This window comes from Adiantum capillus-veneris, chromosome 3, assembly GCF_014529385.1.
Source record: "Adiantum capillus-veneris isolate H3 chromosome 3, ASM1452938v2, whole genome shotgun sequence".
In the NCBI taxonomy this organism is placed as follows: domain Eukaryota; kingdom Viridiplantae; phylum Streptophyta; class Polypodiopsida; order Polypodiales; family Pteridaceae; genus Adiantum; species Adiantum capillus-veneris.
In genome coordinates, this window is record NC_140933.1 from 128,121,971 (window position 1) to 128,148,850 (window position 26,880).

Below are 26,880 nucleotides of genomic sequence, written 5' to 3' on the forward strand. Positions count from 1 at the left end.
AATCGGGATTTGCTCTCTCTGCACTCCTCATCATATTGGCTATTTTGGGGTGTGCTCCCAGAACGTCTTCGCTACCCGGCTCGGTGTGTGGATATCCCTTTGTTGTTGCATCATGTAGTGTCTCTATCAATATATAAGTAGATCCCCTAAAGTTCTCCCCGGATCCTCTTTGTATAAGTGTCTGTAGATACCATCTATGTAGATAGAATCAGCTTTGAAGCAAAAGTGTATCAGGTATGCATAGGTGTGTGTTCCAGTCGACAAGCTGTGGCTAATGAATTGGAATGAGATGGTAAACGTGAGAAGAGCAAAGTCCTAGATAGAGGGTAGGAAACTAGGCATATACACATAGAACATCAAGTTATATATAATGATGGTGCAATGAACATAGAGCTTCATGCACCACATTTATGCATGTAACTTAGCTAGATGAAAGCATTAACTTGTCCCCGGCCTTAGTCCCAAGACCAAACACCTTCAAAGGTGGAGAGAGCAAGCACTGCCTAGCAAGGACCCCCCCCCCCCCCCCTCCCCCCCCCCCCCCCCCCCCCCCCCCCCCCCCCCCCCCCCCCCCCCCCCCCCCCCCCCCCCCCCCCCCCCCCCCCCCCCCCCCCCCCCCCCCCCCCCCCCCCCCCCCCCCCCCCCCCCCCCCCCCCCCCCCCCCCACACACACACACACACATAGGCCCATATGGGTAACATACTCTTTGAGATTTTATTGAAATTTTTGCCAGTAGAGATTAAGAAATTTTAATGCCTTCAAGTGAAAGGAATGACAATTGCAGTAAGAGACATATCTGTCAAAAAAGATATTGACAATCCCAACAAGAACTGAGAATTAGTGTTTTTGTCTCTCATACCAAAACATATCCCAAGCAGACATTACACACGCTATTCATACTGTAGTAAACTTCAACCATATTGTAGATGTGTGTGTGTGTGTGTGTGTGTGTGTGTGTGTGTGTGTGTGTGTGTGTGTGTGTGTGTGTGTGTGTGTGTGTGTGTGTGTGTGTGTGTGTGTGTGTATTCACTTTCTATTGCATTAGGTTGTTTGAGAAGACGTGTAAAAGGTTTAGTCTAACATGAAACACTTGGAGAATGGGTCAATGATATAGAACTAGGTTGGGGAATAATGAATTTTGTAGTATACACATAGGTTGAAGTTTTCAAAACGATTATTGTGGTGGTTGCAGCAAGGCACACTCACTGTGGTGGTTGCAGTAAGGCCAATCGATGAGCAACTTCTCAAAACGCTATGAGGAAAAGTGGAACCTTCCTAGCCTAATGATGCTGCTACATTCAAAATGCTCACAGAAGTGTCATAGTTCCATAGTAGAAAGGTTTGAATGGAGCCTGGAAATTTCAAAGCATATCAAAAGGTTGTTGTGCAGAGCTCGCCATCAACAAATAATATCATATTAAAGCAATACTCCAATGGGTTGTTCCATTTTGATGAGAATCTCAAAATGCGGCTACAAATAAGTGGTTCTATTATTCAATAAATTATTGTGACAAAGCTCAAGATTAAGAGTATACCTAAAACTCTATGTCATGAGAGTGGAATGTGGTTTGGGCTTGAGGGGGGGATTGTTGGGTTTCCAAGTAGTTATTCAACTGATAGGGACCACTCCTTTTGTGGAGTGTGCATGGCAAGGAAGCACACATATATATGTAAAGGTTTTTATCAAGAAGAACATAGCGTGTACTTTCCCTTCTCTCTCTCTCTCTCTCTCTCTCTCTCTCTCTCTCTCTCTCTTGCTTCCATGGCCTCTCCACGATGTAATCTTCCATAGGCCCCATTCCCTACAAGTTGTACCCATTGGTAAGGGAATTATCGCTTGCTAATTTCTTTAGTTCCTCAATGAAGTTATATTTATTTATTTCAGCGGTCTCAAAATAATAGTATCTCCTATGTGAGTATGCATGCTAAAAAGATGCAGCCGACTTTGAAAGTGCTTAAATTCGTTCACCAATCCTATGCTAGATATGAACTATAGGGACATGCATTTGTGTATTTGTGTATGCATCAAAGGCATGCATGAACAGATTAAACATGGCAAGAATTAACTCTCATAAATAATACAACCACAATTCACTTAGCTTATACTCGAGTTTAAAATTCTTTTGCAATGCACATGATATTTCTCAGGCAATGTAGAATTAAAGCTAGAGAAATCAAGATTTCTATGTACATAAACTACGATGTAGATAAGGGATGCTCCTAAAAGAGGATTTGTGAGTACACACACATAGTAATGCATGATTATGTGAATGCTATTATATATATGAAATACAAGCATGAACACAATATATATATACATGCATATACATGAAAGAGATGGGAAAATGGACTGACATATCGGTTTATAGCCAATACGCAAAGTCAAAGCTAGGTGATAAGTGAGAGGACTAATATTACATAGATTGATAGAGAGAGGAACATATTAAGAATTGGATTTTTGAGTCTATTGAAAGAAAAGGTGGATGGAAAAGCATACAAACGCATATGCAAGTAAATTGAGCACCTCTGTAATCGCATGGTGTCCTTGGCATTTTTGTGGATAATGACTTTGCAAGATGGTTAGAAATTTGGGCACTACAATTAAAGAGGTAGAGAACACAAGAAGCAGAGGAAGGCTTGAAGCTCAAGCTCTCTCTCTCTCTCTCTCTCTCTCGCTCTCTCTCTCTCTCTCTCAAAGCTAGGTGATAAGTGAGAGGACTAATATTACATAGATTGATAGACAGAGGAACATATTAAGAATTGGATTGTTGAGTCTATTTGAAAGAAAAGGTGGATGGAAAAGCATGCAAACGCATATGCAAGTAAATTGAGCACCTCTGTAATCGCATGGTGTCCTTGGCATTTCTATGGATAGTGGCTTTGCAAGATGGTTAGAAATTTGGGCACTACAATTAAAAGAGGTAGAGAACACAAGAAGCAGAGGAAGGCTCTCTCTCTCTCTCTCTCTCTCTCTCTCTCTCTCTCTCTCTCTCTCTCCCCCCCCCCCCGCCCCTTCTTTAGACATAGCAAGCATGAAGGACTAAAGGCCTTTAAGCAAAGGAGTCTGAATGAGACTACCTACTAAATAAAGAGACGAGAAGATAAAAGAAGGAACTACATGTCCAAGAAGGAGCAAATAGTGCCACAAGTTAGGCATGGAAGGGGAAGTTGGACCAACTACATGAGAAAGGAAGGTGGAGGGTGAGGAAAGGGGAGAGCCAATGATAAAGGACAAAATGTAATCATGCCTTTAGGGAAGGAAGGTGGGGTGAGAGAAAGACTTATCAAATTGTGGATATGAGTGGAATGAATGATGGTGGATATGATCAAAGTGAGGGTAGACCAAGGAGTGCCAACTTGACAACACTATTGAGATAAGCAAAAATTGAGCACTAATGCTACTTAGGATAAGGCAACATTCAAATGTTGACAAACTTTCAAAACGAAGAAAATGCACGTAAGTGTAGTTCTAAACACACAATGCTTTAAACTAATGTAACATGTTACTAAGGACAAGGAGACAATATTCAACTATGGAAAAACTTTCAATACTAGTAATATACATGTAAGTGGATATCTAAACACACAACACTCTAGAAAAACATAATACATGTTTTGTATAAGCAAGGGATGCAACCAAATACAAGAGATACACCACAACTATGAGTCCAAGATATGTTTCTTACTATTATTTGTGTGTTTTGAAAACAATTGAGACACTATACTTGGTAAACATAGGTTTAATTGTATTTTCACAAGATATGTTTCTTACTATTATTTGTGTGTTTTGAAAACAATTGAGACACTATACTTGGTAAACATAGGTTTAATTGTATTTTCACAAAAAAGAGTACATTTGCTGTATATTGAAGCATTTCATTTGTAGCAAACGATGTGGCTAATGACCATGCTAAACTAGCAAATTTGGCTTTACAAAGCACACTAGTTGTTCAAGAGCCCACACGCATTGAAGTGATTTTGAGCCAGATATACAAGACACTCACAAAGCAACTCACATATCACTATACAGTAGGCTTACTTGAATAGAACTTCCATTATGGTATTCCATTACATCATGTTTCCTTGAGTGACACTAAGAAAAGTATGCAATGCCATTGTATTATGAACCTTAAAGTATTGCTCCTCTCCATTGAGCTTGCTCATTTCAGGGGTCATATTTTGGATATAGCACCAGAACATCAAATAACACAAGGCAAACACACATTCATACAACCCCCACTCTCCCACTATGTAGATATGGTGCTTGACACACTTTTACTTGAACCTTTAAGTTTGTGCGGCTCTCATAATTCAAGTATATAAAACATGCATAGCTCAAGTAATTCTTGATCGTCCTCCGCTTCCCTTGGCATAAGAACAACCTCCATCAACCATATCAATCCACTTGAACTTTCAAGTCGCCGCCAACGTCGTTGAAATCTGTAAAACCAGCTAGTCCGCCCAACTCTTGGACAGCCTCAACTACATAATCTAGCCTGAGTGCAACCTCCATCAACAACGTGGCAAATGTCCCTAAAGATAGAGCACTTGCACTCTTCACAATTCTCACTCTTTGCCCAAAAAGAGGATCTCTTGCAAAATGAACTTGATCTCTGGGCCTCAAGGGCCAAGTGTATGTCCGTTTCAAACAGTCCGACTCTTCCCAATCCTGCGAACGCGTCTCGTCTTCTAAACACGCTTCCTCGTCCCGAAAAAGTAGGTGAGAGCGGTAGTGAAGGCTCTCTTGTAGCCGCTGAATTGCATTCTCAACACCTTTGAGAAGCGTTGCAGGATCGCCATTCTCCATGTCTTCTATTTGCTTTCCTAGTTTTCTCAAAAGGGATGCACACTCCGCACCAACTGCATGGATTTCCTCATGGAACAATTTGCGCGCCGTCAAGGGAGCCTGAATGCCTGACTGCAAGCACGCGTGTAAGGCAACAACCGAGTACGTGCAATGGCGCAATACAGCGCCGACTTTCACATAAAGATGCCAAGGATACTTCACCACTTTGAATCGGCCATGAGGAGGCTCCCAGCTTGCAAATCCAGCCAGAGACTCTTCTTTGCTTGCAGACATGAGGGTTGGCCTGTATCTCTTGTAGAAGGGATCCTCCACGATCTTTTCCATGAATGCCTTTGACGGGAGACGTTCAAGGATCGACCCTTGGAGGTACTCATTCACGCACACTTCAAGGGAATCTGCGACGCTGAAGAAGTTGGTGACGAGGGAGTGGTGGAGTTGGCTGCCTGCCCAGCAGGGGAGGACGAAGACATTGACGGAGATGCCGATGGAGGCGCCCAGCAAAATGACCCAGAAGCGATTGATGGCGGTGGCGAGCGGGTCGGCTTCCCCGCGGTACTCGACCACCATGATGAGGCTGAACGTCAAGAGGAAGGTGCGAAACCCAAATTCGTACGACTTGAGGCTCGGCCATAGCTGGGCGAAGGTCACCACCCCACCAATAATGAAAAGAGTAAATCCCACCAGAATTGGATGAGCGACCCCTGAGGCGATCTTCTCGGCCAATTCACCCACCGCAATGGCCAGCAGCCCTGCCAGAAGAGTTCCCACTCCTCTGTTCAGCCCCTTGCTCAACGTCGCGCCTATGGTGAATTCGAAGACGACAATGACGGTAATGATCGCCCACACAGCATGGCTTCCAAGCTGGGCATAGGACGCATGCACCAACACCAGCAGGAAGGCCAACACCAGAGCCACTCCCATTTTCAAAGCATGGATTGTCTTCACCTTATCCTTCAACACTACATTCCGCACCACGCTGCGCAGGGAGGATGCGGCCAAAGCAGCTTGACTCGTCATCCATTTCCCCATGCAACCAATGCAGCGGAAAAACGCAACAGAGTTCGTTTGTTCTGTGAGAACTTAGAGATTAACTTATATGTGATTAATATCACTATTAATATGCTAATGTCAAGACATAAGAGAGTGCAAGATAGAAATAGAGCAATGACAATAGATTGCACTTGAATGGAGAGTGAAGATTTTGTTACAAATGAGGGCAACTAATGGGATTTATATACAAGTTGAGGTAGTGAGGATTATCCATCACATGTGAATTATACGTTAGCGGGAATAGACACATGTTGAGATTTACATAGGTAAAAAGGGTTCATGTGGGAATTAGGTGTAAGGACTTTGGGAATAGAGGTAGGTGGAAAGAAGTTCACACTTAATAAAGTAATAAGTTACTTTTACATCCCCCTTAAGGGTGGACTTCTCGTTGTAATGCATTAAGATTGATGAACAAAAAGCTTTGTGAAGTAGCCATGTCGTAGATATATGCTATCCTGTCAGGACAAGGGTCATGTAACCTAAGAACTATGATGGTCATGGACTACGGCCAAGGGTCGGGCTACACAGCGTGGATAGGGGATCCGTTTAGGGCAAGGGGCTAGGAGCCCGCATATATAATGGGAGGTTGGGAGGAGGATCTTCAGTCTAGTTTCCCCTAGTTCTTACACTGGTATCAAAGTTTAGGTTAGCTAAGAAGTCTCTCTTCCACTCTCTCTCTAGGCGTGGTCACTTTTTGCTCCTAAAAATAGGGCCTTGAGGTGAGAACCGTGGCTTTTGTAGGGCTTTTACCAAATTAAGTAAGGGGGGTGCCTAAATCGGATACTTTTCTCGTTTTGGAAGGGGAGGTGTGATGCACGAAAAACCGCGCGCTTGGGCTTGACAGGAGCGAGCGCCCTGGGGAAGAAGGTGGGATTCCAAGAGCTCGTGGCCATTAGCGGCCTAAGCAAGCCGCACACAAGCTTCTCTCTCCTCGCGTATCTGCTCCACGCTGCCTGCGTTTTTTCTCTTTAAAAAAAATACTTGTTTTTATATGGCATGGCCAATTGAAACATGATTTTGAGCCTTGGCCATTCTTGGTGGCCCTTCCCACAAGCAAGGCAATTCCCACAAGCCTCGACCTCCGTACTTGTGCAAGAAGTAAGCCGTATCGACTTCCCTCGAGCCTGATGGCTTACGAGTCCGCTCAAATCTTGCAGAAAATTCCAGGTTTCTACAATTGCGACAGTTTCAATTGGCGTTTATGCAACATAATCGTTCTCCGATTACGAAAGCTTTCAATAATTAAACTTCTACACAACGGTGACGCTTCAACCATTTACACTACACGATTTCAGTCATCTTGTGAGCCATGGGCGAGTTTGCGAAGTTCGTTTTTTACGCCACTTGTGCAAATTCTTCTTTTTTCGACGGTCAAGTGCTACGACGCACAAGTGGAGTTAGCTATACTTGGCAAGTGCTACCAAAATCAAGTATTTTTTTCTAAGTACTTCTTTCACTACACTGTGTCGCCATGGATTTGGATATCAACATGACATTCGATTTTGAGCAAAGTACTCTTGATCCTACCAATGACGGCTCGCGGCCGGATCCTCTCAAGGAGAGTACCCGCGACGCTACGGCAGGAGAAGATACTTATGAATTGCTCGATATTCAAGAATTTCGTGCACTTCAGACACGCATGACAGTCATGGATGAAAATTTTAAAGCTTTAAATGAAATTGTTACTAAACTTTCCACATTAGACATTCAATTAATGCAACAGCAGTCTAAGAGTCCTGCTGACACCCACATGCATGAGCAAGCTGGAACACAAGGGCAAGGCTCAATTAATGAAACACTGCATACTCTAACTTCCAAAGAGGTAGATGACTTGTTAAAGAACTTTAAACCACTAGTTTTCAAGGGCGAAGACCAAGACCGCAATAAGGATGCAGTGAACATCTTTCTCAGTAAATGAGATGGAATTCACGCCGTACTCCGGATGCAGTTAGAGCTCTGCAAACGAGCTTAACTCTGGAAGGCAAGGCCTACAAATGGTGGATGTCTCTCAAGGAGAAGAACATCATACCACAGAGTTGGGCAACCTTTGAAGCAATGTTTAGCAAGGATTTTTTTCCTACAAACGAGGCCGATCGGAATTGGACCGCTTGGGACACATGTTCCGTGCGCCAATATCCATCACTCCTTGAATATATCTCTCACTATCGGGACGTCATCCTCAAGTTGGAAGGCTTGGATACCTTTCAACAAGTACGAGGGTTCATACGAGGTCTGACTCCAGAACTTAAGAAGTATGTCAAGACCCAAGACCTTAAAACACTTGAGGAAGCCATAGTGAAAGCACATATTCATGATGACCCTGATGATAAGAAAACGCATAATAGTAACGTGCCTGCTAGTATACATGGTAATACACGCACTCAGTACGGCACAATAAAAGAAAATTTCTAGTTGCTAATTCAAATGCATCTAAAAAACCCAAGGGGTCCACGGGTCCTCTCTCTCCTCGGGATTTTGATAAAGCCAAGAAAGAGATGCTATGTTCTCAATGCTTAGGAAGAGGCCATGGCAAAAAAGATTGTCCTAAGGGGAAATCTGCTACTCAGGGGAAGGAGAAAGCAGTGCACACGGTGCAACTACTGTCTCTTGAGTCTTCCTCAAAATTCTCCACAGTGGAAGTAACACACACTGAGGTGGTGCATGAATGTTGTCTCACAGCTTCCATGTGGCAACAAACCTTTGGACCACATGAGTTAGTACGTATGCACGGATATTTGCAAGGGCACAAGGTACGCATCTTGGTAGATGACGGTGCTACTCACAATTTCATCAATTATGGATTGGTGACAAAGCTCAAACTGCCTCAAACTACGAGTACCCACCGCTACAAGGTAGCAATGATGAATGGACATGATACTGAAATATGGAATACTCAATGCCGAGCTGTTCCATTATAAGTACAAGGGTACTCTACTTGTTTTGACTTTCAAGTTATGAACATGGAATGGGCTGATGTGGTTCTTGGTAGGGAGTGGTTTCATAGCCTAGGACCATCATTGAAGCGTAGCTATGAGCACAACAGCTTGATGTTTGATTCCCATGGCACACATGTGTTGTTGTTAGGAGAAAAGGATATACCTTCATCACCACTAATTTGTACTGCTGAGCTTATGCAGCTCGTTTCTGATAATGAAATAGAACAGGTTTTCTTGTGTTACTCACTGTCTCATTTTCTTTCTAACATTCAGTCTGTTGAACATTCCTCAACGCCGCATGCTTCTCTCTCCTCTATTCCATCAATTGCTAATTCTACACAAGAAAACGTTGCTAATCAATTACCAAAATTATTAAAGGAATTTCAAGATGTCTTTCCTAATGATTTTCCATCAGGTTTACCGCCGACACGCTCAGTACAACATGGCATTGACGTGACTGCAAGCTGTAAACCTGTTAGTAAACCACCTTACCGTATGAGTTACTCAAAGGCTTCTAAGGTGGAACGTTAGCTTGCTAACTACCTTAGCAGAGGGTTTATACAACCCAGTTCTTCACCATGGGCTTCGCCTATCTTTTTAGTGAAGAAAAAGGACGGTAGTATGCGCATGTGCGTAGACTACCGGGGCTTAAATGCGGTTACAGTTAAGAAAAAAATACCCATTGCCAAGGGTAGATTAGTTATTTGATAAGCTAACTCATGCTCGAATTTTTACAAAAATCGACTTGCGGTCAGGATATCACCAAGTCCGTATCCGGCTTGCCGATATACCTAAGACTGCATTCCGAACACGGTTTGGACATCACAAGTTTTTGGTGGTGCCTTTTGGGTTAACCAATGCGCCCGCAACATTCATGACACTTATGGATAGTGTCTTGAAGCCATATTTGGGCAAATTTGCCATTGTGTTCCTCAATGACATTCTAGTTTATAGTGCTTCTGAAGAAGAACACTTACAACATCTCAAGCAGGTGTTTGAGTTGTTACGCACAAACAAGTTATATGCCAAGGAATCTAAATGTGATTTTCTCAAGGAGGAAATTCATTATTTAGGGCATTTAATTTCAGCTAATGGCCTATACATGGATCAATCCAAAGTGGATACCATCCGGAAATGGCCACCTTCTGAAACTCTGGAAGAATTACAGATCTTTTTAGGCTTTGCCGGTTTTTACCGAAGGTTCGTTAAAAACTATGCTCACATTGCTGTCCCTATGACGGACCAAACTAAAAGGCAAAGGTAAAGCTTTTCAGTGGGGTTACGCTCAACAGCACAGTTTTGAAACACTCAAAGACGCATTAGCTACAGCTCCTATACTGGCTATTATAGATCCTTTGAAACCATTCGTTTTGGAAACAGATGCCAGTGATCGTGCTATTGGAGCAGTCCTGTTACAAGATGGACGGCCAGTTGCAGTTTAAAGTAAGAAGCTGGATGCAGCTCAGCAGAATTATTCTGCTTACGAATGCGAACTCTATGCAATAGTGTCTGCCTTAAAGACATGGCGGCACTATTTGTATGGTGCTCAGTTTGAGATTGTGTTTGACCATGAAAGCATCAAATGGTTTACACAACAAACAGATTTAAAGGGTCAAAAAGCCATGTGGACCAAGATCCTCCAAGAATATGACGCCAAATTAAGGTATCGCAAAGGCCGATACAATGTAGTGGCAAACGCTCTCAGTCGAATGCCAGAGATCAATTCGCTCTTGTTCACGGAACTTCGTAGTGAATTTCTAGATTCTCTCAAAGGCAAATATGAGCACAATGAAACATATTCCAAAGTGTGGATCCATGTTCAAAAGAGGGATCCTTCTCACTCCAATGCAGGTAGTGTACAGTTAACCTCCACACCTAGTTCTCCTTTATCAAGTGATGAACTACAGCGATGGAAGCATTTTACCATTGACAATGGGTACCGACTCCATAAGGGGAGAGTTTGTGTACCGACGGACACAAACATTCGGCGCCAAATTCATTATGAATGTCATGATAGTCCAAGTGCAGGGCACCCGGGGATTAGAAAAACTTATTCTCTTGTATGACGACAGTTTTACTGGCCAGGTCTACATGGCTTTGTTCAAGCTTATGTCTTGCATTGCCAAAAATGTCAAGTTAACAAAGCAGAGTGCCTGAAAGCAAGAGGACTCTTACATCCTCTGGAAATTCCCAATGGAAAATGGGAAAGTATTTCTATGGATTTCATTGTAGGTTTACCAACCAATATACGAGGTCATGACTCAGTATGGGTGGTCGTAGACAGGTTGACTAAACTATGCAAGTTTATTCCGACCAAATCAACGGTTAAGACACCGAAACTAGCCAAGTTATTTGTGGACAATCTCTACAAATTGTATGGGTTGCCAAGTAACGTCGTTAGTGACCATGATCCCAAGTTTAACAGCCACTTTTGGAGAGCTGCATTTAAACGATTGGGTACACAGCTCAACCTCAGACAGCTGATCATCCAGAAATGGATGGTCAAATGGAAAGGGTTAACCAGGTGCTAGAGGATATGCTAAGAGCATACGTCAACAAAAAACAGTCAGACTGGGAAGAATACTTACCTATTTTCGAGTTTGCCTACAACAGTTCTAAGCATGTCACAACAAGTTTTAGTCCTTTCATGCTCATGTACGGGTTTTAACCTAGGTCACCAGTAACGGTGGGGTTGGCAACCGAAAAACTCTAACAGGTTAAGGATTTTCTCCAAGACCACATGGATATGCTGAAACTTGCTCGTTAGAATGTTCAGCAAGCACAGGATCGGTATAAGAAATACGCAAACGTCGGCAAGTTACCTTCGAAGAAGAAGGAGAGGAAGTATTTTTACGTGTCCCAAAACATTCAGAAAGTCTGAAAACTGGACCGACACCTAAATTATCTCCCCGATATTGTGGGCCTTTCAAAATACTCAAGCAAGTCAATGATCGTGCCTACAAACTATTACTACCATCACATTCTCGCATTCATCCGGTGTTTCATGTAAGTCGTCTACAAAAGCAGTTACATGGGGATGACAACGTCATTGACCAACAGGTTTTGGTTAATTACATTGAACCTCCTACCTTTCCGCATGAACCTAAACGTGTTATGGATTACCATGAGTTGCGTACATGACATCACGTACGACAACAAGCTTTAATCAAGTGGAAAGACCGACCTAAAGAAGGTGCCACTTGGGAAAACATTAATGTTCTTAAGAAGAAGTTTCCCACTTTTGTTTTCGAGCATGAAAACTCTTCTTAAGGGGGGAGTAATGTCAGGACAAGGGTCCTGTAACCTAAGAACTAGGATGGTCATGGACTACGGCCAAGGGTCGGGCTAAACAGTGTAGACAGAGGATCCGTCTAGGGCAAGGGGCTAGGAGCCCCCCTATATAATGGGAGGTTGAGAGGAGGATCTTCAGTCTAGTTTCCCCTAGTTCTTACATATCCCCCCTCAATGAGAAGTTCATCCAGTAGGGATCAAACTCAAATTACAAGATGAGGTTGTTTGTTTAGTGGCGGTGTAAGGTCCCTCCCTAAACCCTAGAGCTATTCAGAACTTTTTTCAACCTAGAAAATAATTTAAAAAAGGTAAGACCGACAAAGAAGTCATGTGGACAACAAGACTTTACTCCAGAATGAAAAGACAATGATATTTTGGATAAGAAATTACATCGTCCCTATATTTTTCCAAAAAGATTAAGATTATTTTTATACTTATTCGTGAAGATCCGTGTGGAAACTGATCTAGATCGAGAACTGGGAGAAAAAGGGACTAACTTGATTGAAAGGTAAAGTTAAGAGATAAGAACTAAGAAGGAAATTGGGGTCCAATAGAAATTAAGAAGAGAATTGGGGTCCAAGAGCATTTGAGAAGAGAAATAGGGTCCAATAGCATTTAAGAAGATAATTTGAGGTCCAATAGGAATTGAGAAGAGAATTCCACCCACCATTTCATATATAAACACCCGCTCTCCTTTGTATTTTGGACACACACATATTGCTAAGCTACTTGCATACTTGCCATGCTCAAGATTATGCTTAAGTAAATCAAAGTTTCCATTAAACCTTTTTCTTGCTCTCTCCCTCTCTTGAAGGCCAAACCCTCAACTCTCTTCCTCTCTTGAAGGCCAAACCCTCAACTCTCTCCCTCTCTTGAAGCCCAAACCCTTGAGGGTTTTGTGAAGAAGCTCCTCTCTCCTTCCTCTTCACCATAAATCCCTTTCCTTCCTCCTTGAGCCTCACATCTCTTCAAGAAGGACTTCAACCCCACTTCCCTCTTGCTTAGAGGAGGTAATCTTCATTTCTAGTAGGATTATTAATCCATGTGTTTTAATACTAGGAAGGTTTATGTGCATCATTTTAGGTTTAAGCTTTAATGGTAACCTTGGAATTAGGGTTAAGTATTAATGCGTTAAGAGAATAGTTGTTTAAACTCGATAGAAGTAGTTCAATTTTTGGTATTGAAGAGTATTTATTAAGTTTTTCAATTTCAAGTTTGTTTGCAAATACGGTATGGAGGAGATAGGGGATAACTTCGCGGAATTGATCTCCGTGTTGTTTGAACCGAAAACTCTACAAGCTTCCATGGAGATGTCCCATGGATGGCAAAGGATTGCAAAAACCTGGGAATCGAAAAAACGGGGATTGAACTTAAAAAGTTGGCATTTCCGAAGAAACATTAACCATCAAATGCCTATGGCAAAAACTCGCTTGTATTTTCTAAATAAACTTGGCTGGTAGATAATTAATGAAAGTAGAAATTAAGGTTGATAAATGAATGAGCCTGGAAATTACCAACTAGGAGTTAAAAAGGAATCTCGAGAGGTGATAGGGATAGCCCATTGCAAAACATAGATTTATCTAGGAGTTTTGAAGATTGTCTGGAAATGATCGGGAACCAAGATGGATCTTCTTGGGGTCAATTTGATTGAAAGGCCGGCCCATTGAGAGGATTCTCTTGGGGAACTTGTCGAAGATTGGCCATTTTCGGCTAGGGCAGTGTAACCGGCAAGTTGCTATACCTAGCTTATTCATGCCCAAGGGATAAGCAATGAATGGGTTTGTTTTATTTTTGCCCGGCCAGGTGAAGTACCCGCGGTATCTTATTGGAAATCGGCCATAATCCGGGTATGGCCTGATGCCAATAGTTGGCTGAGAAGGTTATTCTCTGGGAGGATGGTGTGAATTTAATTAAGGAAATTTGTTCGACTTGGTTGCTTGAAAAGGAACTGGAAAGGCTAGGAATATAGGGGCTATCCTGTGCATCTGTCACCAGATGGTGCTATACCTCTCGAAATAAAATGCTTAGGAAGGAATGATTAAATTACTTGATGAGCCTTTCCCAAACACTTAATTCTGGGAAATATTGTGAAGGTGATGTCATTTTGATGGTTTGTAACCGATTATCTTGGCCTGAATGGGGAGGTAAGATGAATTGGTTGAAACTAAATGTGTTGCATGATTAGTTAAGAAGCTAGTTACAAGCTAATTATAGCAGATAAAGGAAAGGAAATGAATTAAAAGTTTCTAAATAAAGATCTCGTGGGAACAACCAGATGAACTTCCCTGAACGAGGGTATGCAACAGATTGCATGCTGCTTGTTGTTTGATGATGTCTGATAGACTACTGTCTTCCTGATTTTGTAGTAGTTAAGTACTACCTCGGGAAGGGATTTTCATGAAATGGTTCGGTGGGTGGGTGGATCCAGAGGGTCAGATGGCCGGATGTTGATTTAAAAATTTTATGTTAAACGCTAGGACTACGTGGGATAAAAATGGGTAATCGGGGACGAGCGAGACCAGGTAGGATTGCAAGATCCCTCTTCTTAGGGAAAAGTGATAACTGCCATGCCTGCTTGTCAAGAAAAAGGGGTTATTTCCATGAACCAAGGGAGAACAAGAAAGCAAGAGAAGATCCTCAAGTTTAAGATCAAGAGAATCAAGACTAAAGACCACGATTTTGGGTGCGAAAGGCTGCCACAGACAGATTGATTATGAGAAGCGGATAGAATCATTGAATGAAGGGATGTACCCCCTTTGGTTGGCATTCGAGATAGGTTGGAGTCGTGTCTGAATGTCGGTCCCAAGTGGGAGGGATACCTGCAGATAGATCTACGTCATTCCCACTACAACAAAAAAACGTGTTATCGACGCAGATATCGACGCAGCCCATCGCTATCCGCGTCATTGTGAAACCAATCGCTATTAGCGACGCGGATAGCGACGCACATAGTGACGTACATAGCGACGACCATAGCAGAAAAAAAATTTCTTGGACAGAGGGCGGGTAGCCTGGCCTGTGCCCAGTTAAAAGATGGACACAGCCACAGCTAGACTTCCTGCCCTCTGCCCAAGAAAGCGAGCAGCACCAAAATATCAACCATGCTCCCGCGCACAGAAATTTCGGCAGAGTTCCCTTTGTTTTTACATAAACTTTTCAAAAAAACCAGATCATGTATACGCCTCCTACATGCTATCCATGTAGGATCTCACATGAGATTTAAGGCCAATGAAAGACAACCATACCAACTGAAAAGCATAGCCATAACTTAAAAGCATAACCATAACGAACCATAACCATAACTTAAAAGCATAACCATAACTTAAAACCATAACTGACTATAACCACTTTGATCAAAACCATAATGCAGATAACCATAACCATAAACAAAATTAACAATAACGATAAGCATAACCAGAAAGAGAAACAATAACTGTCTATACAATGACAATGACAATAATCATAACCATAAGGGAAACAATAACTGTCTGAACACTAACTGTTTGTACAAAAAAGAGACACGGAAGCGTGTCTGTGTCTCACAAAGCATATAGATGAAATCTGGTCCACTAATGACTAGGCGTCGCAACCTGCACATAGGACAACTCACAAAATTAGTATTGAGACCTTCGTCCATCTCATCTAATGTCACAGTAGTATAGATGTCGTCTGACTGACTTTCCTCCAAGAGATCTTGCCCTTCAAATACTTGTTTATTTCTTGGAGCAACCTGAACCACAAACCACCATTGTCGCTCTCGAGGGTTGTCAGGCCAAGGGCAGGGCCAAGGGCCAGGATGGACATGCGGTCAAGGGGCGCTATATTTAGGGGCTAGGAGTCTATATATGGCACGGCTGGGTGGAGAGTTGGATGGTCCAATCCCCCGCGGTCTCATATTGGTATCAGAGCTCAGGGGAAGGGGGGAGCTATGGAGGATTGCATGATCGTTCTCGTGTCTCTTTCTTCTCTCTCTCTCTCTTCCTCGATGGAGGGCCATGGTAGGGTGTGTTGAAGGTGGGCATGGCCCCTTGAGTAGAGGAAACCCTGCTGCAAGGCGGGCACGACCCTTGATTAGAGGCTAACCGAGCGAGGTGGGAAAGCCGATACGCACCGCGGGCAAGCCTGCTTAGCAAGAGGCGGGGTCGAATTTCGACCTGCATCTTACAGGTCATGGAACGCATCCACGGATGCGCGCTGGCTTGCAAATCAACTTTCGCTCCTGCTGCACGGCCGGGAGATAACCACAGAGGCGAAGGTGATCAAGAGCTCGCCTGCGCAGTCGGCCGCCATGGCTGCAGGAGGTATTTCGATTTTTTTTTTTTTTTGGGGCACCCTAATTTTGGGGTACCTACACCCAATTAAGGGTCATAGCCCACGGCCATGGCACCCAGCTTGACTTCAAGGGAGGCTGCCCATAGGCCGTGCTCTTCCCCCATCCTCTTCTTCGACTTTTCGACAAGATTGTCAAGGCACAGTATTGTCCAAGGTACCGGGGAGAAGGGGGGCTTGGAGGAGCATGCAAGGTGAGCAAGGCTTAGCATGGTATCTCTCTCCCTCTCTCTCTCTCTCTCACGTTTGTGAAGATCCCCATGGCGGAGGAGTTTTGCATGGCCTTGAGGAAGGAGGGATAGGGAGTCATGGACGATTGCACGCAGCATGTGCACAAGGAAGTGGTGGTGGTGCAGCCCGAGAAGACATCCCTGCTAAGGGTACTCGAGGAGTCAATGATCGACCGCAAGAAAGGGTTCTTGCACCACACCACGTCACCGCATTCGGGGGAGCACGACACGGCTCGAGTACTTCGTACGGATCAAGTATGGATGGCGAGGTGCGTCAAGAGGAACATGGGCAGTAGGAGCACTTACTGAGGTAAACAGTAGCTTTCGATATTCCCTTTACTTTTGGAATTGGTTATGTCATCATCTGCATTCTGTTGGGTTTGTGCATACCAATTTACGCCATGATGGCCACCCAAGGGGTAGGTTGGACTTCAGCATATGGGACATATTTATCATTGGAAAATTTGTTTTATGCATGCCATGTTGCATCCATTATTAGCATAAGACCCATGCTTCCCTGGCCAGCTTGAATCAAGCATGGATTGAGTATGACATGGTTCTAATGTTTCTAACAGCAAGGTTGTGTATTGCTTAGGAAACTCGAATCAAGCACGACTTGAATCCCAACCACTTGGCTCCGAAGCATGGCTTCTCAGCGGTTGACTTTGATGCAAAAGCATAGCAAATTCGCGATGCTTTAGAATATCAAGGAGATTGGCACATCCTATTGCTCGACTTGATGCGAGGGGGCATGTTGCTCGGCATGGCCGACTTCGTGTCACTGTTTCTCGAAGCGGACAGAGGATGTTTGCCACACAAGACTGGTTACTTTCAGTTGAAATCACTCGACAAGGTCAATGATTTTTGTCATGATATCTGTGTCTCAACAGCCAACTTCGTCGTCTAGTATCACAACATTATTTATGCAAAGCAAGGCTTCAAGCCAGGTATATTGCATGGAAAATTCCCACGTTCGGCTTATGCTATGAGCATACAAACTTGGGAAGGATTTGGCAAAATGCTTCCAGCTTATTTCATTATGTGACAGACGAGCGTATATGATACAAGGGATGTACAATTACATCCAATAGCTCCCATCCGTGCAGCAGATATGGCTACGAGTCATTTTAAGCAAGTTTTGTTCCACGGACTTTTGAGTCAACTGGTGACCGCAACGACCAGGTTAGCCAATTTTATGTTCTTATTATTTTTCATGTTTACACTTTACTTGGAAATTATTGTCATTGTGCAAAGCAAAGTGCTTTGGCAATTTTACATGAAGCACGGCTTTTCCCTTGTGCCAAGGAACTGCCCAATGACTTGTCATCAAGGGCCGTGGCACACAAGTTTGCAAAAACTGGCAAAATAGGGAATATCATCTCACAGAATTCCTACTAGTTTAGATTGTGCAAGGCACTTATGGTTTTGGTTCTCACGCTTGAGACCGTTATAGTAGCCAAGGGATTACGTTTTTGCATGCAAGGCATGCTAAGCAGGTGGGATGGATTCCACCACTTTATGCATTATGCTTCCTCTATTATACTCGCAACTCTGTCAAGGACAAACTAATTGATGGATTGTTGAATCTGATGGTTGGTTGCTATCAACACCCAACAACACTAAAAGGAACCTAAATCTAGGACTTATTTCACAGGAAAAGTGCCAATGCTAAGTCATTTTCATACAATCGTGACCCTGCAAGGCAGGTAGATCAAGATGTGGTTGTGTTTTTCTATTACCTCTCTCAAAGAGAGAGTCATAGCAGAAACTTGTTGCATGCTTATAGGATACGCTGCACGTTAGGCATAAGATGCACACGAGCATGGCAATCAACTATACACGTCATAGTAGTTCAAGGAAAGTTCCACAACCCAACATGGTTAAGATGCTACTCAAATTAGTCTTCATCGGTTCGTCCATTGAACACTCATTTGCACAAGGGCTATGAGCCACACAGGCTACGAGCCATTGTCATGCCAAGGGCAGGATCCCAATGCTCACATTCTTTGGGTGCTTGTTTTCAAGAGTGAACAGATCTACCCAGGGAAGTATGCATCGACATTAATGGACAAGCAAGGGTCTTGTCATTCAGGATGTTTACAGTGTCATTTTTGCACTACATGATTTCAGTGCGACACTCAAGTTGAGTTTTTGATAAATCTTCAACTCATAGCAGCTGATCTATACAAGGAAGTATAGATGCAGCAATCAGTTGTGACAGCATGGCTGTCCACCAGAGCTAGGCAGTCCACTTGTGTGGATTCCATGTTCTCTCTATAGCACTACGGAGTGTCTATGGACATATTGTTTTGGGGTACGACCCAGCGGGTGACTGCTACATCATCCCATAGGCATTGAGGATCACAGTTTGATCTCTCCCAGTTAGCCTTTCAAGGAACGAATTTCGCAGTCTACCACGCTGTAGTGGACAAATTCAACTTTTGGTTGATTCCAATCAATATGTATACGTTGACTATGTTGATAACCGTTACCTGCTAGTTGAGCAATTTCTACACAGGGTCTTACCAAGTGGTTTGACAACGTAGATTCTATACGGTTGACTATGTTGATAATCGTTACCTTCTAGCTGTGCAGTTTCTACAGAGAGTCTTACCAAGGGGTTTGACTACGTAGATGTTAACCAAAGGGGTTGGATTGCGAGGGCAACACCCATGGTTTCCAGTGCAATACTGTTTGTTTTTTTTTTCAGGTAGGAGACATGCTCCTCTCCGTTTGAATATGGGTAAGTGAACATTCCGTTCAAATCTCCAAGTACGCATCTATTGATTTGGTGTTATTCCTTTTTCAGTATGCTTTACTTGGTTTTTCAAGACGTATAAGTACGCTTGAATGTTATAGAGCCATGCCAAGGGCATGTCGGCACAAAGTATTTTGGGCCAAGTGTCCAATCTACCTTTTTGTCTTCTACTGTTACGAACCTACTTGTAGGGTTCGATTTGGCACATGTTGTCACATGGGATACAACATGGTCTAGGAACTCAAGGAGCTTGGCTTAGCCAGTGTGGAGCATGATAATGAGAGTCCCTCTCACTCGCGTCGCAGAGTGTTCGTAGTTACCTCCACACACAAGTACAACTCGTACTTGATGGATGTCACTTTTCCTGGCATCCTTACTTGAGACATATTCCACATGTGGAGAATATGAGTCTCTGGGACTGACACTGGCGCCCAATTCGAAATGATGTGTCGCGACGAAGTCCCTAGGTGCTGGTCGCATCCGTTCATTAGACCAATTGACGCACACAGTATCAGGAACAATTTCAGTGGCCAAAAATTGTCGGGTACTAAGTACAGACTTGTTGTGATTACAAGTGATGTGAAACCACCTTAACGGAAGGTCGTTTCTACATATAGCAAAGTATGCTACGTTCATGAGAATGTCTCATGGTTGGTTCCTAGGTGTGACTGGGTTGTCACATTCTATTATGGTCCAACGTTTGCTACAAAGTATGCTACGTTCAGGAGAAGGTCTCATGGTTGGTTCCTAGGTGTGACCGGGTTGTCACATTCTATTATGGTCCAACTTTGTTGCAAGATTTTCACGTAAGTATCGTGGAAAGTCTCGTCATGGAATTGCGGTTTGGATATGTTTGTGTTAAATGCATGCACACTAGGTGTTATGGGCCCTAGTGTTTAACACAAATTTATTTGGAGCAGCATGCAAATCCGTGGACTTTATTCTTTCTACACCCTTTTTCATTGCTAGTGCAATCTCTCTTGCAGATTTTGTATGAGTTTACACCCTACCATACAAGGTGATGGCTGAGTATGGATGTTAGTGATTGGTTGCTGGAACCTCCAATCTACATTCAACCTAGTTGGTTGTCTCCATTCCATATCGAGTATATGGCTAGATACTCAATGGTTGAGTCATAGTTTGTCGTCAGTCGTGAAAGACTGTCTCTAAGTGGTTGGGGAAAGTACCTCACTCTTACTGCTGTTATTCATCCCACGTTGGATGGGCAGCTTACAAGTATTCTATTTAGTACTAAAGGATATGCTTAGCGCATACGTTAGTAAACCGTGCTAAAGGATCTGCTAAGAGCATACGTTAGCACAATGCATTCTGAATAGGTGATTCTCTCCTTATTCTAGAATTTGCTTCGGTTAGGTTTTCAACTTTGAGCACCTGTTGTGGTGGGGTTGGATACCGACAGTTTCATAAGTCAAGGACTTAGTAGGTGTGTTGACAGAGTATGTTGGCATGTAACCTTTGTTAGGGGTGAACATGTGGTTCTGTGTGTTCCAAAAGGTTCAGAAGTCTAACATGAGGACACTCCCTATTCTATCTTTCAGTAGCTATGAGCTTTTCAAGATACTCACATGAGTTATCATGAGTTACCATTTAGATACGGGTGGTTGCAAAAGGACAACAATGTTGAAAATCAAGATGTTGCTCTTGGTTTCATTGAACCTCCTCACTGCACCAGGTATCGGTCATATGGACAATTGGCCCGTGTAGAGGATGCCAATAAGGAAAACATCAGTGTTCTTACGAAGATACTACCACTTGTGTTTTCAAGGATGAAAACGCTTCTCCAAGGGGGGAGTAATGTCAGGCCAAGGGCAGGGCCAAGGTCCAGGATGGACATGCGGTCAAGGGGCCTATATTTAGGGGCTAGGAGTCTATATATGGCACGGTTGGGTGGAGAGTTGCATGGTCCAATCCCCTGCGGTCTCAAGGGACTGCCATGCCTGGTCCATCCACCCAGCCTCCCTTTAATAGGCTCCTAGCCCCTTTAATAGGCTCCTAGCCCCTTTCAGACCCCTTCCCACTGGCAGCCGGCCCTTGGCCGAGTCCGTGACCCCTTGGTTTGGCCCTTGGCCTGACATTACTCCCCCCTTGGAGAAGCGTTTTTGTCCTCGAAAACAAAAGTGGGGAATTTCTTCTTAAGAACACTTATGTTTTCCCAAGTGGCACCCTCTTCAGGGCGATCTTTCCACTTGACTAAAGCTTGACTACATACATGATGACGAGTACGGAGTTCATGAAAATCTAAAATGCGTTCAAGTTCATGCGGTTGAGTGGGAGGTTCAGTGAAATCAACCAATATCTGCTGGCCGATAAAATTGTCGTCCCCATGCAAGCGTTTACATAAACGACTTACATGAAATACCGGATGGACACGCGAGTGCACAGGTAACTCAAGTTTGTAGGCCCTATCACCAACTCGCTTGAGTATCCTTAATGGCCCACAATAACGGGGAAATAATTTGGGCGTCGGTCGAGTCTTCAGACTTTCTGAATGCTTTGGCACACGCAAAAATACCTCTTCACCTTCCGTGAAGGTAACTTGCCAACGTTTCTCATCAGCATACTTCTTATACCGATCCTGTGCTTGTCGAACATTTTGACGAGCAAGTCTCAGCATTTCCATATGATCTTGGAGAAACTCCTTGACCTATTGGAGCTTCTCAGTTGCCAACCCCACCATCACTGGTGATCTAGGTTGAAAACCATACATAAGCATGAATGGACTAAAACCAGTTGTAACATGCTTAGCACTATTATATGCAAACTCAAGAATAGGAAGATAATCTTCCCAATGTGATTGCTTCTTGCTAACGTATGCTCATAGCATATCCTCTAGCACTTGGTTGACTCGTTCCGTCTGACCATCTGTTTCAGGGTGATCAGCCGTACTTAAATTAAGTTGTGTACCCAATCGTTTAAAAACAGCCCTCCAAAAATGACTGTTAAACTTGGGATCACGATCACTCACAATGTTACTTGGCAATCCATACAACCGGTAAAGATTGTCCACAAATAACTTAGCTAATTCTGGAGTCTTAATGGTTGACTTGGTTGGAATAAATCGACAAAGTTTAGTCAACCGATCTACGACCACCCATACCGAGTCATGTCCTCGAATAGTGGTTGGTAAACCCACAATAAAATCCATGGAGATACTTTCCCATTTACCATTGGGAATCTCTAAAGGATGTAAGAGTCCTCCTGCTTTCACGTGCTCTGCTTTATTAACTTGACATTTTTGGCAATGCAAGACATAGTCTTGAACATACCCATGCAAACCTGGCCAGTAAAAGTGTCGTCTTACGAGTGCATAAGTTTTCTTAATTCCCGGGTGCCCTGCACTTGGACTATCGTGACATTCATAACGAATTTGGCGCGGAATGTCCGCGTCCGTCGGTACACACACTCTTCCCTTGTGAAGTAGGTACCCATCATCTATGGAAAAATTCTTCCATCTCTGCAAACATGCGGTCAAGGGGCGCTATATTTAGGGGCTAGGAGTCTATATATGGCACGGTTGGGTGGAGAGTTGCATGGTCCAATCCGGCCCTTGGCCCTGCCCTTGGCCTGACAAGGGTCCGGTACAAAGACCACTTGCTCGCAATGTTTGGGGAGAGCAAATGTGTCGCTCGCATCTGTCCAAGTCTTTGTAGAATCTATTTGCACAAGTTTGTTTCCATCTCTGCGTACCGTTGCATTGCGACCAGAAGTAATCACCTTGAACCACTTCACATCCAACAAAAACATCTCAAACCGCTTGAAGCTTACTTTCAGGATATCTGACACCAGACCACAGTAATCCAGGTTGCTAGTGCTCTCATTCGTGTCTCTAGCACTGGCCCTGCTCTTTTGCATGAAACTAACCATTACCCCACTGTCAAACGTGTTTCTTCTGCTGTCAATTTTTTGTATTCTGAAATGCTTTCCATGCGACCACAGTGCCATGTATGTATGATACTTCCAGACACTTCCAATAGACAGCTCTTCCTCTTCTAGAGATATGGGTTCTCCGATCTGTCGAGCTGCTCTCACTGTCTTGTCCAACCATGCCATTGTAGGGAATTCAGGTAGAGGAGCGAGATAGTCTGGCAAGGGTAAGCCTCTAGTCGTTCGACTTCGCCTGAAATCCTGTCGCTCTAGATTGCGTCTCTCTTTCTCTTCTTCGTACCTTTCAAGCCATTTTTGCATCGGCACTGAATTTAGTATACAGAACTTCATGATCTTTTCTCGCATGGCCAAGTTCATTTTCTTCGGCACCCCTTGCCCTTGCGGCTCCTCTCCCACCAGTCTTGCATCCTCCTCATCGCTCCACGGTCGAGGCATTTTTGGGTCAGAAACGGATAGAAATTCGGTCGTCAATACAAGAGACTCTTGCACCAACCATCCTTCTGCCATGCTCCCCTCTGGACGGGATTTTTGGCGAACAAAACCCTTAAGTGTTTTCATGAACCGCTCTAGAAAGAACATCCAACGGCTGTGGACTGTACATGCCACTGCAACCTCATCTACTACATGGACGAGCAAGTGCATTTAGATAGTTAGGCAGCTCGTGGGTAGATACTTCTCAATCATGCAAACTGCCTCAATGGAGTTAGCCCTTGCAACTGCAATAGATTCCTCCCGTATATCCTTGGAAGAGATCCACCGCACTAGCTTGGAAATCTTGTATATGCAGGTCTGCACTTCCTCCGTTAAACACCCCTTGATCGCAATTGGAAGAATGAATTGCAAGAACTTATGTCAGTCATGCGATTTCAACCCTGATAGTTGATCGTCACGGGTGAATGCTGTCTTGAGACATCGCATATATCCTGTTGGCGTCCTGAACTCTGAAATCACCCTTTTCACTTGTCGCTCTTCGTTTTTTAGCAATACCCATGGCGCTCTTGGAAGTTTTTTTTGACCCACTGCATTGGTGAAAGGCCACAGCTCTGGCATCTTTCCAACCGACTGCAAATCATCTCGTGAAGCTCGATTGTCTTTCATTCCCATGATTGTCTTCCAGAGGAGCTCTCCCACATTCTAGAATATATGCATTGGATCCAGCAAATGGTTAATTAGTAGATCACCCCAGTACGGCAACGTATGGAGAATGGACAAACGTTTCATTCCTGGAACAGGTTGCCCCTCATGTTTCTTCCATCGGCGACGCCACTCTTGTACATGCATAGGACGACATTCGACGCGACCAAGCTGGCCTTCGCGTAAGTGATGGCCATCTGGAAGATAACGGTGGTGGCCTTGATAAATTGTCTTTCGAAGAGAGATAGAATAGCGCACATCCAAAGACTGCCCGCAAATTGGACATGCATTGTATCCCGAAGTTGTTAGTCCTGCATATATCAAAGCATGAATCAGGCCAAGGCAAAGGGCTTTCGAATAGCGAGAATTTTGTAAATCAATAACCATTACCAGAAGCTTCTCTGTATCCTGGCCAATCATGCATAGTCCACATAAGAAGTCCATGGATCCTTGCATGCTGTTGTCCTACTGGTTCAACCGCATCTGCTATGTCGATCCCATGCCATAACTCCTGGAGCTCGTCAACTAGTGGAGCTAGATAAACATCCATGTTTTTTGCTTTGAACTTACCAGGTACAATCAAGCTTAAAATCAAATGACCCTTCTTGATAGCAAGCCACGGTGGGAGGTTGTAATTGATAAGGCACACAGGCCAAGTGCTCCATGACGAGCTTCTCAAGCCAAATGGATTGACTCCATCCATTGCCATGCCCAAATGCAAATTGCGTGGTTCACTCTTAAAATGTGGCCAGGTATCTTCAATGTGCCTCCAAGCCTTCGAATCAGCAGGCACCCTAAATGTTGCGTCAGTGGATCTATTCGTAGAATTCCACCGCATCAACTTTGCAATGGAACCACAACGAAACATGCTTTTTATCATAGGAATAATAGGGAAATGCCACAACACTTTAGCTGGCACTGTCTCGCCAACTGCATCTTGTTTGTAGCACATTGCTCCGCACTTAGGACACGACAAACAATCTGCGAATTCATTGCGAAAAAGAATGCAATCATTTGGACATGCATGAATCTTGTTGTAGTCCAAGCCAACTGAGGTCAGAAGTTGCTTTGCGTCTGGCCTGGAGGGGGGCATTTCATTGCCAGCCGGGAGAAGTTGCTCCCGCAATAACCTGTTTAAGCCACATTAAATTAAAATTAAAGCTCTCCGAGCACATCACCGTTGCAACCGGAAAATATCTTTTGTAAATTACGTACCTAAACAAAGCAGTGACGCTTGCATCTGACCACCCGTACAATGACTGAAGATTCAAAAACGCCAGACAAGTACGAAGCACAGATATTTTGGCGCCTTCATAGATTGGTTGACGTGCCAACTTTCTCAACATGTCTTCAGGAGATAGGCGCACGGCTTCTGGTGCTGCTTCGTTCCCGTTCTCCTCGCTTGTCTGGAAGAAGGCATCCAGCATCTCCTCCATACCGTCGTCTTCTGTCTGTAAGCCCTTTTCTGCTTCCATCCGTGGCTCTATATTGGTTGGACCTTCACGCATAATCTTTTTTCTCTCTCTCTCAGATGTAGGTGCTATGTCGCGGAAATCAATGCCCGTTCCGTAGGAGTCGTATCGCAAATGCTGTACGGTTTCTCTAGCAAACTCTCCGTACTTGTGCACATGCTCATTACATATCCTATGCTTGCGAAGGATTTGATACTTGCAGAGCGTGCACGAGCATGCAATCTTTTCCTCCATGTTAGTTGATGACGTTGCCATCTACAATGATTATGAATGTTGTTTTAATATATATATATATATATACTCCTCACAATGTAAACTACCTCGCATTCTCTAGTCTTGCCCAATCTCCGTACACCTCGGTCCAGAGGTGTACGGAGATCAGGACCACCGGGTCAAAATCTCGTCTTTATTGGTCAAATCCTATATGGGTAGACACATACGTGCACTCCCAGGTGTACATGGAAATGCATGTAGCAGGCAAAACCCCTTTGCCTCTTTTAGTTCCATAGTTTCTTCTCTGTATACGTACCCTATCTCTCGTTCTTTCTCTTTCGATCTCGCTCTTGCTATTTCTCTTTCTCTCTCGATCTCGCTCTCGCTATCTCTCTTTCTCTCTCTCTATTGATCTCACTCTCACTATCTCTCTTTCTCTATTTTCCTATCTCTCTCTATTTCTCTATTTTCCTATTTCTCTGCCATAACTCCTGGAGCTCCACTTCCCTATCTCTCTCTCTCTCTCTCTCTCTCTCTCTCTCTCTCTCTCTCTCTCTCTATATATATATATATATATATATATATATATAACTCTCTTTCTCTATCTCTCTATTTCCTATCTCTCTCTCTCTCTCTCTCTCTCTCTCTCTCTCTCTCTCTCTCTCTCTCTCTCTCTCTCTCTCTCTCTCTCTCTCTCTCTCGGTCTCTACTTCCCTATCTCTCTAATGATCGAACGAGCGACTGATCTAGGGA

At 43.7% G+C, this 26,880-nt stretch overlaps 1 pseudogene; it reads right to left on the reverse strand.

The window, feature by feature from the left end:
* Nucleotides 1-3,906: 3,906 nt before the first annotated feature.
* Nucleotides 3,907-6,017, reverse strand: LOC147461688 (aluminum-activated malate transporter 9 pseudogene; annotated as a pseudogene).
* Nucleotides 6,018-26,880: the final 20,863 nt, after the last annotated feature.